At 34.8% G+C, this 16,395-nt stretch overlaps 1 protein-coding gene across 1 annotated transcript in view; it reads left to right on the forward strand.

Annotated features, from left to right (window-relative positions):
- The first annotated feature begins 14,499 nt into the window (after positions 1-14,499).
- The window catches only part of LOC127833459 (uncharacterized), a 36,990-nt gene continuing 35,094 nt past the window's right edge, over positions 14,500-16,395 (forward strand). Inside the window, exon 1 of the mRNA XM_052358732.1 lies at positions 14,500-15,231. The gene's annotated coding sequence lies outside the window, so the exon portion shown is untranslated. The remainder of the gene's footprint in view (positions 15,232-16,395) is intronic.

Below are 16,395 nucleotides of genomic sequence, written 5' to 3' on the forward strand. Positions count from 1 at the left end.
TATTCAGATGTGAGCTGGTAGGGTGTTGGTAGTGAAATTCTGTCTAAAGCAGGACTTTTAAAAACACATGATGAGACAGCATACTCTGCTCAAAAACAGATTTTAAGATACGATGTATGGATCAATATTGTAAAGTCGGTTATTAGTCACTAGCCTTAAAGGGGCAGTCAACCAGATTGACGAAAAAAGAAAAGTTCTAAAATACCGTTCTAGCCATAACCCTGCGAGTAACTCGCAGACTGTTCATGTTTTTATGCTGTTTGCTGCTAATCAGTATCTTAGGGTTGGAAATGAGGTCTTTAAAACTTGCATCTTGTTAGATAGGTATTCAATTTAATATTATTTTCTAAGGGACTTCAAATGTATACAAAATATGTATCTAAGTGGTAAAGGGTTAAACAAGAGATTGGACTCTGCATTAGTCTGAGCCAAATGTAGGTCAGCGCCAACAGCAACATGAGGTAAGGTTAGGGTGGGGGTGTTGATAGTGTTCAAGGACAACATCCATGCAAGTATGAAAGCTTTGTAGGAAACATAATTGATATTCTATGACATGTGTCATTGTGTGTTAACCGTGTAGAGATGGAAGGATGGGTCAATCAATATATATCTCCCAGTCAGTCAATGCCGTGGCATGCACAATATTTTCGGATTGGGTCTACTGTTAAATATATTAATGTAAGAACCATACACAATTGGGTGTCACAGTCAAGATAAACGGAAATAACCACTAGTGAGGAGCGCCAATCAGATCTGGTAAACGAAAGGGCATATTTGAATGTTGACTTTGAAGGACCGATAGTTAAGTATTGCTAGTATGTACATCCTAGTACATAGATACAATAACAACCGAATTAAACACGATACGAGTAAACAACTTAACATATATATATCAGATAGTCACTAACAAATCGCCCTGTGTATATTTCGCTCCGGATCGATACAAGCATTGCTAATTTTGACCGGAAAATAATAGTTGGACTGCCACGATCGTGCCGACAAGCAAAAAGGCGATATACATGTTATAATATTATCTGCAACATAGAACTTTTTTAAATTGTCATACCCTTAAGGATGTTTCTTATTTATTGTTTATATTTGTATGACACGGAAGTTTTGTCTAACTGCTCCAGATGTATGTTTTGTTATTATAAAACAATAAACCAAATAGAAATGTAATGAAAAAGATCGTGGGTAAATGACATGTATTAACTTACACAAATTAGGTATATGCCCTGCAATTATGCTACCTTCTCGCACTTAAGCAATATATCAGAGGATGATGTAACGCTGCAATGTGAAAAACTCGGATATCAATAAGAACAGAAAATGAAAGACAAAGTAAATGCATACATTACTGTAACAACTAATGTATTGGTCAAGGTAAGAATTACCCTGATTTAGTTGTAATATGCAGAGAACACAATGAACTGATTGTTGTATTAAGCAGGTAACACATTAACCTCATTGTTGCATTATACAGATAACGCATTGACCTGATTTTGTATTAAGCAGCAAACACAATAACCTGATTGCATTACGCAGCAAACACATTAATCTGATAGTTGGTTTATGCAGCAAACAGATTGACCTGATTGTGTTGCATTTTGCAGCCAACGCTTTGGCCTGAGTGTTGCATTATAAAGCAAACACATTCACCTGATTAAGCTGTATTAGGCAATGAACACATTGGCCTGATTTATAAGTATTATGCAGCGAACAGACTGACATTACATTTAGAAGCATTTTGCTTCAAACACATTGAATTGAGTGTTTAATTATGCAGCATTCACATTCAAGTGATTTAGTTGTTTAATACAAAACAACAAATTGACCTGATTATTGTATAATGCGGTGAACACATTGACCTGTTTGTTGCATTATTCAGTGAACATATTGACCTGATTGTTGTATTATGCAGTGAACACATCGACCTGTTTGTTGCAATATGCAGTGAACACATTGACCTGATTGTTTTATTATACTGTGAACACATTGAACTGTTTAATGCATTATGCAGTAAACACATTGACCTAATTGTTGTATTATGCAGTGACCATATTGACCTGTTTTTTTGCATATCTCAGCAAACACATTGACCTGATTGTTGCATTATGCAATAAACACATTGACATGAACGTTGCATTATGCAGCGAACACAACATGCACCAAACACATTCAACTGAATTAGTTGTTATATGCAGTGAACACAGTAACCTGATTGTTGCATTATGCAGCACTCACATTGGCCTGATTTAATTTAATTATGCAGCGAACACATTGACCTGTTTGTTGCAATATATACAGCGAATACATTGACCTGTTGGTTGCACTATGCAGTGAACACATTGACCTGTTTGTTGCATTATGCAGCGAACACAATGACCTGATGTTTTACGCAGCGTACACATTGTCGTGATGTAGTTGTTTTACGCAGCGAACAAATTGACCTGGTTTAGTTGTATTATGCAGAAAACACATTGATCTGACTTTGTTTTATTGTGCAGCGAACACATTGACCTGGTTTAATTGTTTTATGCAGCAAACACATTGACCAGATTTAGTTGTATTATGCAGCAAAAGCATTGAACTGATTTTTTAAATCTCAATTAAAATAGGTTTATGTTAATTCATTATCTACAAGGCTGTCCAGTCAGCGCAGTGGTGGGTACATGCACTTCTCACTTCTGCAACCGGGGGTCAATCCCCATTCCCAGGGCATGTGAGTTTGGTAGGTGGTCACCATACCGGACAGGTGGGTTTCCTCTGGGCAATACGGTTCCCCCTCCACCGCAAAAGACCACACCAAAATTGAATAACTTTAAGTAAAACCTAAATACACATGTTGCTGGAAACTAAAGCTTTAATTTCAAATTCGTTTCAACTTTCATGAGTCTAGTAATTAACTTAGGTAGGAGTGGTGGGACACACTTTGGGTCTTCACATAATGCAGGCCTTTATGGTAACACCCCACATCAATTTACGTAATTCACTTTCGAGTGGTTAGCAATGAATGATTATCACTATGTTTCTCAGCATGTAACATCCTGACAATCCCAATTAGAGTAATAATTACGTCTACATTAAGTCTCGAATAGCATCACGCACATCAGGGTGATGTATTTTACTACGCATGTATCACTGTTACCAGATAGACTTTTTATATTTAAATGAAGCACATGACCACAAATACCAATTAGAAACATACAAATATAATTTAACACAAATAATGCTATATTTATGAATACAATCAGTCAATATGTTAGGATCGAATGGTATAACAAGGAGGTATACAAATAAAATAATATTCTGCGAGAGAAATTGCTAGTATTTATCCTTACAAAATAATAACAAAGTATTTTACTCACGTTCAAAATTTAATTCAAAATGTAGTTCACGCACATGAAATGGAGAACAAACATAAGTTTCTCTCCTACCAGTTTATAATGCACATATAAGAATAAGTTTACACAAAGTAAGCATGAGGAACTTGAGTTAAAACCTATGTTACTATTTTTTATACCAGAAAATGTGTATACAATGTATTAAATATCCTAGTCTGATCGGGATATATGTTAACCCAACCTCATGGCATATTCACATTATTCAGGGATTGGTTTCAATAGTTTACAATTGCCATTAACGGAGGATGTGCCGAGTCGTGTAAGGACACACTCATCAAAGCGCAGAGCTATTTCCAGAGTATATCACTTAGATAAGAAACGTGTTTGCAAAGCTTTCTTCCAGAAGACGTTAGCTGTTGGTGGAAGAATGATAGATACAGCCCTGAAATCTTCCGGAACATTTGCTTCCTTTGACATGCGTGGAAAGCACAATCCCCATAACAAAACCTCAGATGCAATCATTAAGATGTTCGTAACCATATGGAATCATTTCCTACAGTAGAATCACATTACACACGCCAGACACTAAAAGGCGTTTTCTACGATCTGATGTTAATATTAGTAAAATGCATTAATTATACAAAGAAAAGTGTAAAGAAACGGGCAGGCAATCAAGCTCAATGTATGGTACAATTTTCTGTCAGGAGATTAACTCTTCATTCCATATAACCAAGAAATACCAGTGTCAGACGTGTGCTGTGTATAGAAATAAGGAGATAGCAGGCGAGCTGACCACCGATTTGAAAATTGCTTGCAAAACAAGACAAGTCATACCATGTTGCAACATTTGATCTACAGGCTATTTTACCGATTACATGTTCTCTTGTGAGTAAAGATTATTATTACGGAAAGCGCAGTTGTTACAATCTTTCCTTTTATTCTTTACAACACGCCATTTCTACATGGTTTTTGTGGAATGAAACTGAAGGAAAACGGAGCTCTTGTGAAGTGGGAACTTTTCATTTGACTTACATGAACTCTCTTCCTATCACAGTAGAGAATGTCTGGTTTTATTCTGACCGTTGTTGTAGACAAAATCGCAATAGGGTTGTTACTGTTGCATTAATGCATGCTTTTGAAAAATGTAAAAACATAGACACATTTGAACAAAAGTATTCAGAAAGTGGACATGTGTGATAGTGTACATGCTTCAATAGAACTAGCAAAGAAACTTACATCGGTATATGTACCAAGCCAGTGATAAACAATTCTGAGGGTTGCACGAAAAAGAAATCCGTATGTTGTAGTGCCGATGAAGTACTGTGACTTTGTAGATATCAAGCATATAGCCAAATATGTACTACCGCCAAACGTTGTAAATGTAAGTGGACAAAACGTTTTATGGACACAAATAACGTGGATAAACTGCAAAAAAAAACAACATTTAATACATTGAGTACTGTGAGTATAAACAGGCTTAACCTTTTACTATTGCGTTGTAAGCACCCGTAAATACAAAAAATCGCCTCTATCTGTTGAGAAAAAAGAATCTTTAACAGTAATATCAAATTTAACCCCGCTGTAGTACATGTAGCATGCACTATGAACGAGGTTACGAAACATCCCACTGTACATGTTTATCAGCAGATTGTTTCGCATCTATTAATAGCCTCAGATACGGCAGATGCGGTTGTTTACTACTAATAATAAACCAAAGATAGCTGCATCGTTATTTTATACTTATGTTTTCTACAATTATTTCATACTCGTGCCAAGTATGGGGGTTTCTGAAAACAACGTGTAAGCTGTTCTTGGTGTCAAACATTATTTTTCAAATGTAGCCGTTTACGACAAATTGGGTACATACCAGCTATGTGATAACTTATATAAACGCATAGTAAAATATTGGTTCTAAATTAACTAATATCGACAATAATGTAATACGATTGATATTGAAAGACGGTATGATTGATTTCAGTGATAATTAATTGAAAATGTCCTGAACGGCATGGGGTGTATTATCTACATTTATATATTTAATTATGTGTGTTTTGAATACTCACACATCCATGAAGTCAAGTTTTGTCCAATTTAAACAACCAGTTTTCGTCGAATACTTATACGAGTTGGAACGAACTATTATTAATAATATGTATATCAATCTATACAAACACAATTTTGTATATATATATATATATATATATTTTCTTTGAAACTTTCTTATAAAGTCCACCTCTTAGATATAACAAAAACGTATTAAAGAGTGAGACCTAGCATCATCAACTCACACAATTATTATAGTACAAACATTTAAAGTGAAATGTTCAAGTTAGGCAAGTTCATATAAGAGCGACTAACTTTTCGCCAACACTTTACACTTAGTTATACGTAAATTAAAAAAAATAACGTAAAATGTATAACTTATTTATTACATTGCATTCTGAATTCCTGTTAAAGGTTGTTTATATAGAGAATAATAGGTTAGTGTTGATTATAGATCAGGTTTATCATGCGAGGCTTAGAAAACAAAAAGCACGAGCCTTGGCGAGTGCTTTTTCGTTTTCGTGCCGAGCATGATAAAGCTGATCTATAATCAACACTAACCTATTATTCTATTTATCCCACTTTTTATTCAGTAAACTTTTTTTATTTAAACAAAATAAGTTTTCATGAGTGTTTGTCGTACTTTGATAATGACTGTAGTGTAACCAAGGTCAGTGTATTACTCCGCGTTCCAAAAATAACCGCTGATCAAATAATCATTTTTTTTTAATCAGAATATCGTTCTGTAACAAAGTGTCGAGCGTTATTAATTACAATTTTAATCATATTGAATTGCAAATCTTTAAGTTTTATGATATCAATATTACATTAAGTTGTTATATACAAGGAACTACATTTGTTTACAACGTAGCCTAACACCACACACAATTCACTTTCGATATCAAACTATCGAGTCGATCACGAGGTGCACAATATTTGCTTCTTTGTTATAAAATGTGGTTATTCGTGACGAAATAACAAGATTACTTGGATTTAAGCTAATTATATACATTAACATTTTGAATGTTAAACGTGGCACCAAAGAATTGTGAGGCAAAGTTGTTCGAACTAGAGATAGACATTTGCTGGTGAAGTGACTGGGTGGGGCGAACATGAAGATCAACTTGTTCGACGGTAGACAGTGGTTGTCTAGGTTGCATTTCGGCCATAGTTTCGGTGCATGAAGGTGAACAAGAGGAATCTGTTGGATTGTTACATTTACTGGACTGAGCAAGATTGATCACTTTTGCTGCTGTTCAACAGATATGTTTGAATAATTGGTTATGGACTGGACATTTTTGTGCCCTGTTATGGCCATGGTTTCAGTGGCTGGAATGTTTGCATTTCGAAGTTTTTGGACCAGTAATTTGCGAACTGAGTGGTTCGTTATTCTCTTGTGCTTGAGAAAGCCGGCGTCTTTTGCCATGGCCTTCAGCATCTGACCTAACTTGTTGACACCCAATTGTTGACGCAAGAATCACCGGGATGCAGTGTCATTTGTGCGTATTGCCAGGTAGAAAAGATGCTTTGAAGAAAAATCAGATGGACGCATATCCGAGTACAGCTTGTAAATGAACACAGGATTTCTTGGTCCGGACGATTGTTTTCTACGGTCAAAGGGGAGCAACTCGAACTGACTTCTTCAAAGGGGAGCAACAACAACAGAACCTATTTGCATAGTGTTAAATTTACCTAATACTAGGTTTTAATGACAATAAATGCCAAAAAACTCGTTTTTGCTACTTTCCTTTGTTTTAAGGTCATTAAGATTGACACACATTTGAGATTGTTTTTATTATTGATGCACTTGGCAAATACAGGTGACGAGGTGCGTGGGAAAAAGTAGTCCCGGTTCGGCAGTTGATGACGTCATTTCGTGCCATTGATTATAGCCTTGCCGTTGATTATAGATGAAATTTAATCAACAGGGCTTTAATCAACCGATTTCGCTGTAAAAGTGGGATAAATATATATATATATATTGTATGTTTATTTATTTATTCAGTTATTTAGTTATTTGATTATACTTTAGTTGTTCCTAACAAAATGGCGTCTCAATTTGAGCTAGTCTTGTACTAAAAACAACACAACAGCTATTGACCCAGATTCAAAATAACCCAGCTCATGTGGTCAGCGAATTATCAAGTGCCAATTCTCATTAGCTTTAGTTTCAAGAAAAGCGATGACAGGTCCTTGAAGATATTGATGAAGTTGTTATGCTACTTAAAGCAAGGAAGTGTTTTGAGAGGATTCTTAATTAAGCGGTAAGTGTACGTCCAAATCTGATTTGAAGTTTTTCTTGTGTACTTTGTAATGTTATCGACAGCAAAACAAATCGTCCCAAAAATGGCCCAACAGCCCATGTTAAAGATGAGAACAAGTAGTAAACATGTTTCAAGCCAGCAGGTTCCGACTTCTGAAATGTTCTTAAGTCTTTAATAAAGATAATCTTGTCCTATCAAGATCTTACGACATGTTTAAGTCACGACATAATTTTAGCTCGCACCAATTACAATTTATTATCAAAATGTTCCCTTAACTAAAGGACGACATAATGTTTGAAAGCTAATTCAATATGTATCAGCATGGTTAGAGAAATTAATTTTTTAATGCAAATATATTGACAAACAATTGCATAACATATAACTGCTTAATCAAGTAAACCTTATGAGAGTCGATATATCAGAGAGTCACATGCGCTTTAAATGTGACATTATATATACACTTTGTACTTTACTATATTATCTGTATTCAGCGAAATCTTTCTTTAATAATGATAATGGAACAGTTTTCCTTAAACGTTCTCTTCAATTTTATTAACCAATGTGTAGGTAAATGTTCGCCATAAATTACTTGAACGCAACACGTTGACGGTCTTTCAAGATAAAAATTAAATAAACGTGGTATAGATGCAAAACAAAGAAACACCTAAATAACACTCTTGACAAGCAAAGATCTTTAAAAATTATTGTTATTCCAGTGTTTAGCTTTTCATCGAAAATCTGTTATTTTAAGTTTGAAAATAATCATGAAACTTGCTTTGTGTTTGAAATATGAGCCTAATAGCTGAAGTTCAAATGATCCAGTGGTAGTGCGATGAATTTTGATTTCAAATATCCGAAGCTCGAATCTCAACGTTGAGGATTGTTTTTCATTAAACCCTTATTAAATCGTATGGGCTGTTCAGATATATAGAATATAACCTACAATTTAATTTATTAGGCATATGGATTTCGAGAGCATGTATAAAGTTATTTTATATAAGGCCGCATAAGATTGCGTTAAGTTCAATATATATAACACGGTATTTGTCGTGAGTATTTTATTTCATTGATTACATCGACATCCTAAAAGTTGTCATATATCACTACCTACATTCTTAAATGTGATGTAACTTGTTTGTTTCAATATATGTGACGTGCACCTTTTACTAAATTTATAATATTTATAAGATACCCACTAAATATATTTATGCATTTTGTATTATCATCATGATTCATGGTGCTCAACACTAGAAACAGTAAAGTGTATGTGTACTGCAATTACGGTCTGTATGTGGTGCTCGCACCGCATGCCTTCTATATTCACTGTAGATTCTTCACACATGCACTGCTCTTTATTCAAAGCAAGAAATGTCTCGGCGCATCTGTGAGCTTAGTCCTTAGGCTCGAAGTAATTCAAGGACGTTTGCCAGACAAAAAAGTGGCACCTTACAAAACGACGTTTTGGGTGGATGGGTGGTCGGGTTCTCGAGTGAGTCATTTAGTGTATCAGTGAGTAAGTGAGTCGGTGATCGAGTCAGGCAGTTAGTAGGTCAGTCATTTATTCATTCAGTCAATATTTCAGGCAATTAATCAGCTAGTCAATTAGCAAGTCACTAAGTAACTAGAAATTGCGCGGCAGAGGCCGACGCGTATCCCCGCGCCGCAAAGATGTTATATTAAAAGGCAATTTTGGTTGGGCAAGGCCTATGTTGGTGGGGCCACTGGGTGGACAATGTGGACATGGATGGTCGAGATAGACCGTGTTGTCATAAGAGATGTTCAGTATTAATTTAAAGTCAATTGGTGAATAAATGAAGAAGTTATGTTAAAACAAAATTTTGGGTGGGCGTTGTCTATGTGGGCGGGGCGCCACATTGTTGGTAATTTGCCCATGCATAGTTGAGATTAACCGTTTTGTTGTAAGAGACTTTCAGTATCAATTTAAAATAAATTGGTTTATAAATGAAGAAGTTAATATAAAATAACCTAAAAAAATAAGTGAAAATCTCATACCCGGCCCCATCCCAACACCTATAACTTTCGACCCAGGGATCAGATCAAAATTCCAAATAGTGCACTGTCGCACATATGCTCATAGCTACCATGTGTTTAAGATTCTAGGTTCTAGTGCTGAAAGTGTAGGAGGATATAGTGGCCAGGACGAACAGACGAACGAACAGACGGCGGAGATGACCACATAATTTCCCCGCTCCAATTCGGAATGTGAGGATAATTAAGAACAAATAACAATCAAAGTACTGACAGTTCTCGTGTGACGATGCTTTTGAAGAGTATGCATATAAAAGAATCAATTTAAGTTTATCTACATCACCACAATTGTGTATATGGAAACGAAAATCTTGGGTACGAAAACAATTTGGGTACGAACATTTTGGGAACAAACAAATTATGCCCCAAAAAATTGGGTACGAACAAAATGTGGGGCAAAAAACAATTTTGCGTACGATAAAAAAAATTGTGTACGAAAAAAAATGTGGGAACTAGGAAAAAAGTGTTGGGTACGTCAAAAATGTGGGTGCGAGAAATTAGGGAACGAATACAACTTTGGGTACGAAAAATAGTTTGAGTAGGAAAAACAATTTGGTTACGAAAACAATTTGGGTACGAAAAATCTTTGGTACGAAACAAATATTGGGAACGAACAAAATATGGGTACGAAATAAAAAAAGGGTACGAAACAAAATATGGGTACGAAAAAAAATTGGGTTCGAAAAAAAATGTGTGTAGGAAAAAAAATTGGGTACGAACAAAAAATTGGGTACGAATAATTTTGGATACGAAAAAATATGTCGATACAAAAATAAATTTTGGTACGAAACAAAAATTTGGTACGAACAATTAGTGAGTACGAAAAATTTAGGGAACGAACAAACATTGGGGTAGGAAAAACATTTTGGGTAGGAAAAACTATTTGGTTACGAAAAAAATTTGGGAACGAACAAAATTTTGGTACGAAATTAAAAATGGGTACAAAAATAAATATTGGGGACGAAAAAAATGAGTACGAACAAAATTTGGGTACGAAAAAAAGGGTACGAATTAAAAATTGGGTACAAATAATTTTGGGTACGAAAAAATATTTGGGTACGGAAAAAATGGGTACGCTACAAAAATTAGGTTAGACAAAAATTGAGTACGAAAGTTGTGGGTACGAAAAAACATGTGTACGAACAAAAATTTGCGGAACGAACAGAAACGGGCACGACACATTTTGAGTACGAAACAAAATTTGGGGGTACGGGGCAGTAGTACACATGGACCTCTCGATAAATTTGAAAGAGGACAGAACCATGCTGCCTTTACCTGTATCAAATGCCCTGGGGTGGGTAATGTGGATATGGATGTTCGAGATAGACCGTGTTGTCATAAGAGATGTTCAGGATTATTTTGAAGTATATTTGTGCATAAATGAAGAAGTTATGTTAAAACAAAAATGTTGGTGGGCGTGGTCGGCCACTATCTCCTCCTACACTATTAGCACTAGAACCTTGAACGTTGCACAGATGGTAGCTATGAGCTATGTGCGAAGGTGCAATATTTGGAATGTTGATCTGACCCCTGGGTCAAAAATTATTATCATGTGCGTCGCATGTTTTAAGTAAAATGAGTTTTTTTACCCATTTTACCAATTTATTTACCCATAACTTTTAACCTAGTCGTCAGATCAAAATTCCAAACAGCTCACCTTCGCATATATGCTCATAGCTACCATGTGTGTAAGTTTCACAGTTCAAGTGCTAATAATGGATGAGATAGTGGGCAGGGCAAACGGACATAACGCGGAAATCAATACAATATCCACACGCTTTTAAAAACGTGGGAATAATCAAGCCATTCATCTAGTCAGCAGTCATTCGGTATTCTTTCCGCTCATGTCAATCATCCAGAATGTCAGTCAGACAACAAGTAACTCAGTGAGTCAGTTATAAACTCTCATGACTGATCACAATGCACAATTGAATCGCATTATTTATTAAAATATTTATATCAATCACAATCGCCTTTTGTTTGCAAGTTTGTTTTAAAGTGGTTGTTTATTCTGCTCACGTTCTTATTATACACAAAAATATCGACATACACCGCGAAAAACCCATCGCAAATATCGCTACTACTAAACAATACAACAGGATCTCGCAATCTGAATAATACACTTCGAGTTTCCGGAGTTCATGACACGTGTCTTAGTGGTGTTATGAAAAGCATCCTTGTGACAACAGAATGTATAAATCAAATATTAATTGATATCTTGGTATATGATTAAGTACACATTACAGAGCTGAATAGTTTCTCTTGTATTAAATAATTCTACTGGTATTTACCATTACAATTCAGCAATTGCTCTAATCTTTTTGCTTTGCCGTCTTAATCTGTTTGCCTTAAATAATGAATTATTTCGATCAACCATATTTAATCCTTCATATGAACATCCAATTAAAATAAGAGGCATATACTGAAATAAAAATCAGGCCGACCTACTATAGGCGAAATCATTGTTTACAATATTAGGCCTTCGGTGTCGTCATGATATATTCATAAGGCAATGATAAGTAAGCGATAATAAGTAACCCGATCAATGCAGGATTTTTAAATAAACATGCTTAAAATGTAAAGCAAATTAACATGGGCGCTTGCATTGATACAGTTTCATAATTCTAAAATTGTATGGGGGGGGGGGGGGGGGGGGTCTATGTATTAGTCAGCATTTCCAGCTAGCGCTTGCTAAGTAAGAGATATATTTGTCTATTGCTCACAATGTAAAAACTAACAAGACTGCATTATAATCGCATACACATAATTGCCATTAATACACATTGGCCTTTTGTTAAACAAAGTACGTACTTCATGTTTTTATATAGTGTTGATTTGTTTGAAAAGGTTGTGAGCTTCTCTGGTGAGTTAACACTGTAAATCTTAAACAGCCCTTTACACGGGATTTGTTATTCCAGTGGGGGTTAATGTTAAAGGTAAACGTTTCGGGTTTACAGTCTGATATTGATGAGTATACATCGTTAGCCCACTTGAAAATTAACTGGGATATAAGTCGCCCGTTAACAATCGGCGCCGCAGTCTGCAGCCATGGCACAGCAGTTTATTTCTCTCAAAGGAGCACATTAATACTCCTGTGTGGAGAGGAGCGAGCGTGCGGTTAATTTTGCTCAGAAAAAATCTAGTGGTCTGAGTGGGATTCGAACCAGGGACCTTCCGATTCTTAGAACAGCGTACTACCAACAGCCCTCTGTCCCCACATAAAGACAATCGTACACATGAACTGTTTCCATACAAAAAATATATATTTAAAAATCATCATGTCGTAAATAAAATTGGAAAATTGATTACCATTTTTCTTCAAACCCAATTTGAATAAAAGCTATTGATTCATGTTTTGTTTTATTGTAATGAGAAGAAATAAACGTTTATCCACTAGTAATCTTTCATTGAAATGATTTAAATGATTTTGAAAATGTTTTTCAAAACGATGTTCTTATTTAATAAAACAATGTTTATTGTCTGCAGTTTTCACTGTCTTCTGTTTTAAAAAGCAACATAATAAGTGTCATTGTTTTTTTTCATTTAAGCAGATCAGAAAAAAAAACACTTAAACCACAAAAACACTGCATCACATCCAAAATTCACAATTATATAATTTTCGGTTTAACATATGTTTTCTTAATTTTATTTGTAAATGTCTAGAATATGGATAATTTTACTAAAAATATATATTTAGATAACATGTGCAAGGAATATTTTATGCATAAAATTACTTTGGATCCACTGTTCTTTCTGAGACCATGCTTCAATTGAAAACACTTAAATGTGTGTTCTTGGATTGGTCAGGCATTAATAATATTTATAATTGCTCTCATTTTATGTTGTTCATCCCCTTTAACTTTTAAACAAGGCATTAATATGAACATATCGGCAGTCTGTTAATCTTACACAGTATTTAAAGAGTTGTTTTAAAACGTTTCATCGCAATATTTGTTTGAATGTGGGATATGTACAATTATCAATTTTATATACACTGTATTGCATCTAAGTACAGGTTGTGAAGTCACTGTCTAAATATATCTTAAAGGGACATCCACATTTCACGTTTATCTTAAGACTCCTGTAGTTAAAATAGCACCAAAATACCCATTTGCGTAAGTTAAAAAGGGCGGTTAATATGATTCCTCTAGAAGCAATTCGCTTTAAGTTACATGCGAACAATAATTGGAAAGACGAAAGAAGGTACTGACAAACGGACACAAGCAAATTAATATAACCCCACCACCCTTCCCAAGTTGGGACTCAAAACGGGACTTAAAACGGCGAAAAGATGTGGAATATATCATTTGATATCGTATTAACAGCTCAATTCATAAAACGTTTCAAGCTGTATTTGCTTATTAATAATTCAAATGTGACTCAGTGTAAGAAATACAAGGATATCAACACATAGTTGTACTTGTATTATTGTCCAAAGGGTAAAATTTATGTATGCTAATTACTGTGGGATGTATTTTAAATACCATACATTTAAGGACACTGTTGCAGATCAAATCAAACTGACAATATTAATCTGTATTGATTGTTGGGGAACCGATTTTCAATTATTATTATATTCACAAAGTTATGTGGTTATTTATGTTTTTAGAGAGATTTAAGTGTACAGAAAATTCAGTATTAAGACTGATTATTTTATTGTGACATTGATTACATGAAACAATAGACACTCAAATGTCTTTATCTTTCTTTTTTGTCCTGTTAAACCAGTGTGTATACACATCAGAAGACATACTTGTATTTTCTACTTCCGCAAATTGCAAATGTGAATAGTAAAAGTCAAAACAGGGCATTATTATACCTTTATAAACACAGACAGCATGATAAGTGGAGTGTGTGTAAACGGAGGAAATTTTAATAAAACGTGTCCGGAATATATGGGTTAAAATTAATCCTGTGATAGTTATCGAAGTTTCTTTCATGAAGCTATTTATTGGATACCATGATAATTGTAGTTGTGGTCTAATAAATAAGTGTTCAATCTTGAAGCTGGAGTGCAGTCTTTGTTTGCGTGTATATTGTGTTGGATATTCCTGTGTTGAATTGCCTTATAGAAAGAAAACGTTTGAGATATTTATGTAAACAATTAAGCATGCGTGAGTCACATGGTGTTTGGTTGTGTTTACTTTTACCATACCCTTAAAACATGTTGATATAGTTATATTACAATCTGTCAAATGACATGCTGCTAAAATAAAATAAAAACAATCGAGGCCAAAGTCCCTTCAAGCAATATTATGCCCACGCGCATCAAGGAAGAATGTCGACAAATCGACTGTCGTTTCCAACACCACGTGACATATCACATGTTATACGTAATTGCGGATGTGCGATTCTCCCTTTCTAAAACCGTGGTGGCGAATCGTTAATTGAAAATGGCTTTCAATATTTATCGGAGCAGAATGATTCAGTTACTAATTCGAAATCTTGTGACATTTGATGTTATATTGAACACCGTGTATTACTTTTGATGTTGACTACTTTTAAAATCCGTTCAACAAACAAGAGCACAAGTAAGTGTTTGTTTCCTTCATAGCAAACTATGACATATTGCCTAGCACATTTTAATAAGAACTTGCGTTCTCTATCCGGTTCTTGTACGTTTAATAGTTGATTGGCTTACTTGACAAAAAATGAAAAATGCGTTAACATTTTAGACATTTGGTGTTGTTACAAAGTTACTCTTCAGTACGCCTGTGGTGTATTCACTATTCGGTGTAATTACGTGAAGCAGTTGTTTGGCTCAATTTCACAAGTTTCCCTATTGCTGAAGTAATATTCGAGCATAGGCTCTATCGCCTCCATTGCGATCAGTACATTATAAGCTGTGTCTAATAAAACAAAAGACATGATTTCCTGTTTTCAATCAAAATCAATTACAAACGAGTGTTATTAGTTTTAGACTTGGCGTAGCAAATGCTTTATAGTTTGATAATTTGTTGAATTTCAGTTGGTGTGCGCTCAACATCAAACTTGTATTTACATTATGTATTTCTATAGCTTCTCTGCACTTCATATTTTTCTCATCATGAAATATGTTACACACATTTGGAAATGGCATCAGTTTGTAAGAGAGGATTTAATTAATTATTGCATCAAACAGTGCCAGTCCAAATTAAAATGTGTTAACACTGTTCTGTTATTTGTAAGCAAATGTGTTGAATAATGTGTTGAATAATGTGTATGCTGATCACTGGTTTTTAAGCATATTGAGTTTTTTGTAACAACTGTATAATGAAAACATAACAATTGTATCAAATAAACGCTGACATTTGAGCCTCGCTCTGTGAAAAGGGGGATTAATGCATGTGCGTTAAGTGTCGTAAAGATTAGTCTGTGCAGTCCGCAAATCCTTATCAGGGACGAAACGTTTAGCCTAATTTTTGCCTAGAAGAGACTTTCTTGAAACGAAACATATCATTAAAGCGGGAACCGCATCTGCATTAAACCTCCTTTTAGCAGAGCACGGATCATTTCAAATAATTGAATAGTATCACTCATACATGGTGCTGCATCTGTATGTGTTCATTTCAAATAATTGAAGAGTATCACTCATACATGGTGCTGCATCGGTATGTGTTCATTTCAAATAATTGAATAGTATCACTCATACATGGTGCTGCATCTATATGTGTTCATTTCTCAATGTAATTGAAAAGTATCACTAATACATGGTG

The sequence above is a fragment of the Dreissena polymorpha genome, chromosome 6 (assembly GCF_020536995.1).
Source record: "Dreissena polymorpha isolate Duluth1 chromosome 6, UMN_Dpol_1.0, whole genome shotgun sequence".
Taxonomy (NCBI): Eukaryota; Metazoa; Mollusca; class Bivalvia; order Myida; family Dreissenidae; genus Dreissena; species Dreissena polymorpha.